The 5,230-nt window shown below is 46.6% G+C and overlaps 1 pseudogene; it reads left to right on the top strand.

Moving 5' to 3' along the window:
- The first annotated feature begins 1,363 nt into the window (after window positions 1-1,363).
- LOC133351881 (trypsin-2-like) lies at window positions 1,364-4,024 on the top strand (annotated as a pseudogene).
- The last annotated feature ends 1,206 nt before the right edge of the window (window positions 4,025-5,230 follow it).

The following is a 5,230-nucleotide window of genomic DNA, read 5'->3' on the forward strand; positions in this document are numbered from 1 at the left end:
ATGAGCATACCTGGTGCGGTGTGTATAAACATCAGCACTCAAAAGCAGAATTTTTATTTATCCTGGAAGAATCCGATGAGCTATGAAGCTCATTTTCACTGGGGAGACAAATGTGGCCAGGCGTAGTGCTGGCAATACCACCACCTTGTGCGCCGTGCCAGCCTTTATGGATACTCGAGAACAACACTTGCCCCGACAGCCTGTTAAAGGCTATATGAGGTAGCTTTGTATTTGTTACGTGTGTAATTTTGATCAGTGGCACAGCGAATAGCGCAATGCGCTACGAACCCGGCAACCTGAGTGAAACTCTTGGCTACGGCTATCAGTTTACAGTCATTCCTGAACTCGTCTTCAGCCTCTTCGATGTTGCCTCAGCCGTAAATAACTGCAAGGTGTGTGGACCGTTTAAAAATGTGTTCACATATAAACGAAATCATTTTTAAGTGGACTTCGTCTGAGTAACATTTGGGTTAGGGATGAGGTTCTGATTACAGCACTGTACTCTGGTTCTGAACCAGTGGTGAAAATCCCAAATTTACGTAACAGGGCTGTTATACATTTTTTATCGTAATTTATAGCAATATACCGAAGCTCAATCAGTATTGTGTCGTGAGGGGAATTATTTTGAGAACATATGGCTTATTTATGGAATAAATGATTTGACACATACACACAACTGAATGCATCGTAACTGCTATCTCAACGTCGATTAAAAAAAAAGTTAATCTGAGTCCGTCCAACACCGGAGTATGTTACGAGCATTTCTCCAATAAATAAAGCGGACTTTTTATATCTAAATCACAAAGTTGGTTTTCAAACGATGCCTAATTGAAAAAGCCGCGTCATGAAAATGGCCATCTTTACTGTCTCAAATCTATGTTCAGCATCGCCCAAAGACAAGCATCATAATATTGGAGGCAATGACCCTGACTGTAAATATAATGCTAATAATGATAACTGTGTTGATGATGATGATTAGGGGCTGAGTTTAGGACACTAATTCATGGTATTTATCTGACAGCGGCGGCCCCATAAATGTGTAGCGACTGGTAGTGTCACTACTTTGTGAACGCACACGCACATGTGTGACGTCATTATGCGGGGGAGCGTCACTACCCCGCGGGCCCACACACACACAGACGAAACACACATGACGTCATTCCGGCTGGAGACGGGAATTACGTCAGGGCCGGGTCTAGACTCGGGAGGTCACATGGAGTGGTGTGAGGCCGAGGCACTCTGTTAACCCGGCCAGACACGTGACCGAAACCCGGTGGGGGCCGGGGGCCCGGGGGGCACCTTAGAGGGCACGTGGGAGCCGAGAGGTCTTGGAGAGGGTGCTCGAAGGAAGGCGTGGCCTGGGATGGCGCCCGGACACGCCGAGGCCCATATAAGCAGCCTCATCTCTTGGTACAGGGCTGCCCGTGTCAAGAATGAAGATGGTCCGTGAACAAACCTCCGGACAATAAAAGTGAAGCCTCCAGGCAGCGGACCCGCTAGTAGTCCACCTGGCTGGGTCATCGACTTGTGTAAAATGTAGTGTACACCTACAACCTGGTGATTACGACCTTATCTGAAAATAATTTGAAGCCCATGTTGTTGAACTAAGACCTAGCCACAAAGAATGTTCACTTAAGCTTCACCTATGGGGCAGCAGTGTCACAGCTGATAACATGAAGAAGCCGCTCATATGATTTTGAACGAGACCCATACGACCAAGCGATAAAGGGCTACGAGAAGATTGCAAAGGTATGCGACATCTTTCCACAACAAGGCGATGTGCCCCATCAGTTCGTTTTGTTTAGGCGATTATATCAAATAGTTACAGCACTTAGCAATCAACCATACTGGTCAATTTGGGTTGGTTACGGTGGGGAGTGTAGATGTGACGGCATAGAAGTACAGTACAACTAATATTTTTGCTGATTCTGTAAGCAGGGTTCTATTGTGTGACCAGGTTATAATGGAAAATTAGCATTTATGGCCGAATGGGTTCAAATTGAAGCGATCAGCTAAAAATAAAAAATCTTCATCACTACTATCGTCCACTTCCTCCACCCCCAGCGCGTCCCTTATCTCCGTGCGCATCAGCGAGCACAACATCTTCGTGACCGAGGGCACCGAGCAGAGGATCCAGGCCTCCAAGGCGATCCGCCACCCCCAATACCACTCGGCCACCATCGACAACGACATAATGCTCATCAAGCTGTCCTCGCCCGCCACCCTCAACCAGTACGCGCAGGCCATCGCGCTGCCCTCCTCCTGAGTCGGCACCGGAGTCATGTGCACCATCTCCGGCTGGGACGAGACCCAGACCAGCATCGGTGAGGACACGGCACTTAGATGTCCGTCTACCCTGGAAAAAACATTTAAGGAAGACTTTTTAAAGATTTTACAATGTCGGTTTTGTGGTTGCTTTGTGTTGCTGGATGTGTTTTTGGGCTATGCCACATGGTGTTCATGATTTCCAGCATTTCGCTCCACTTCTTGGAAGTTCCCAACACTACGAGTGATGTGTCACACATAATTCCGAAGAACACACAGTACAACCCTAAAACATCGGAGAAAGTATTTGATATCTTCCCCGTACATGCTGACACAACACTTAGACATGCGTGTACCATAGCAATACATTTCAGAAAAAAAACTATTTTAGCTACTTGAAGGGTATAAATACATGGTATTGCGTCTAGGGATATATTATTTGCAATATTTAGAGCTAAGCATTGGATAACAGTTCTGAGAATGAGGCAGGCTGGACCTGGAGCTTAAACTGGACTAAGAGTTATAACTGTACTTGTCCATCTTGTTATTGTTGTGGGGTGAGCCTGTAACTTGCCACTTCTGGGCACAGGCCTCCCAATTTTCTTCCAATACTTCCTTTCCTTTCTCAGTGTCTGTCCAGAAGTGGTCTCCAAACTCTCGGATTTCATCTCACCCTCTCTTCTGCTATCTTCCTCTGCTTACTTTTCTCCAGGTTTATACATGGACCCAAACTGCCAACCCTTTCTATTGCCTCTGCATAACTGGTATCTTCACGTCGAGTCCTCTCTTCTGCCGCCTCTCTGCTTATGAGTTTCTCTGTCCTCACATTACCCTAGCATGTTTCCCCAATGTACGATGCCTCATCACCACCACCTGCGTGTCTCCCTACAGGCAGCCCCAATGTCGTCATGTGCGTCCAGGCGCCCGTGCTGAGTGACACCTGCAGGAATTCATACCCCGGTGACATCACCAACAACATGATCTGCCTGGGATACCTGGTGGGTGGCAAGGACTCCTGCCAGGTCAGGTCCCCTGAAGCGACTTGAGTCGAAAGGTCTGAAGGGGATTATGAGGGTCAACCTGCCCTCTCGCTACAAACCAGTGCCACCTCCATCGAAAATACTAATGGGGACAAAGTAACATCACTCTAATAGCCCATGGACCAATGCATACCTTTGTACCAAGGTAGCTCGATTTTAATCTTGCCATTGTATATATATTGCCAAGAAGAGTGATTTATGACTTACTCAGTTCAAATGGTTACTCAGTTCTAATGAATTTCAATCCTCATACACCTCATGAACATAAATGCGAATTACTCTCTCGATATTTTGCCTGCATTTATTTAATCTTACTAACATTTGGGTTCTTTCAGCCAATATTTTAATTAAAATTTCATTTTTTGGTCAGACCACAAACTCATGGTCGAACGGAGTCATCCACGGATCCAGAAAGGTTACGAACCACGGCACTAGATGCAAGTGCCAGCTGCTAACCCCTGACCCTGAACCCTGATGCCGTCACCACAGGGAGATTCCGGCGGCCCCGCCGTGTGCAATGGCCAGCTGCACGGCATCGTGTCCTGGGGTCGCGGCTGCGCCCTGTCCAACTACCCCGGCGTGTACACCAAGGTGTGCAACTACAACTCCTGGAACGCCAGCACCATGAACGCCAACTGAGAGACTCACTTTGAAACCATCTTGCCGAACAACAAGCACCATGGTGGTGAAATGAAATGAATAAAATATTTGAAATAATAGCGCCATCTTTTTGTCTTATTTTTTTCATAAAGGTGACGACCTGAAGCATAGATGTAGAAGCATAGCATAGTACGGTACAAGAATGTATTTTACTGGTCACGGCTACCCACTTGGCCCGTGGCAACCTGTAGCAAAGCAGTCTTTAACCGCTTTGGTAAGGCGGCCCTCAAGTGAAAAACACTTTCCACCACCTCCACGCCTTTTGTCAAGTATACATTTAAAACAAGTATTTAGTTTAAATTGTTCATGTGAATAAAGTGGCCAATTTAAGTAATTTGCATGTGTTTGGGCATTTTTAATTTTGGCAACAATCTACTGATTTCAGTCAATATGAAATAATCGATACACGAAGTGTCAGATGCAAAATGAGATGACTGTCGGCTTCCTATTGCTTGGATTCAAACCCCTCCCACAGCCAGAGACGGGGATACAGCATGGCCTAGGGGCGCTCTCAGGGACATTTCAAGTGAATCACAATCCGCCATTGAATGAGCCGCCCCATGAAAAATCAACTTCTTCCCAACTCTGTCACTAGACTAATTCATCGATGGTCAGTAAATCGATGATCCCATGAGGACTCAATGACCCATTCAGGCATTAGTCGATCAAGTCCAGTAATCAGCTATTTTGATAATTCCACTTTTGGATGAAGGTGCGCCACGGTGGAGAGATGTTAACTCGCCTGGTATGCAGGGAGCTGTGGCTTCGATCCAGACCATCATGCCTGTATATTTGCATCTTCTCCCCATGGTTGTGTGGATTTTTCTCCAGATTCTCCGATTTTCCCTCCACGTTAAGAATCAACGTATGTTTACAGTACCTGGCTGCAATAAAATTCCCACAAACCTCTGGGTTGAGCTATCATTTGTTGCCAGGTCGCTTCTGAAAAAGAGCTATATAGCTCAATGGGCAGGAATTGTCCATGTAATCACTTGCCACTGATATTAGCCGCGCGTCCCTAAGTCGCACCACCATCTCAATTGTTCTGCCCTGCACCGCGAAATTCAACACCCGACGCTCGCCTCCTAACACCGAATCCACCGAACTTCTCTCCCCATTCGTCCACATTTTCAAGAACCAATCAACGCCCGGGTTTAGCGTCCTGAGTGTCATTTGTCTGGGTGCATCACGGTCACTTGAACATTGATGGTCCACCATCTAGGCGTCTGTATGAGTGATGTCCTCATCGAGTGGATGGCTAGATG

This window comes from Lethenteron reissneri, chromosome 39, assembly GCF_015708825.2.
Source record: "Lethenteron reissneri isolate LAM-NWPU_2019-01 chromosome 39, ASM1570882v1, whole genome shotgun sequence".
Lineage (NCBI taxonomy): Eukaryota > Metazoa > Chordata > Hyperoartia > Petromyzontiformes > Petromyzontidae > Lethenteron > Lethenteron reissneri.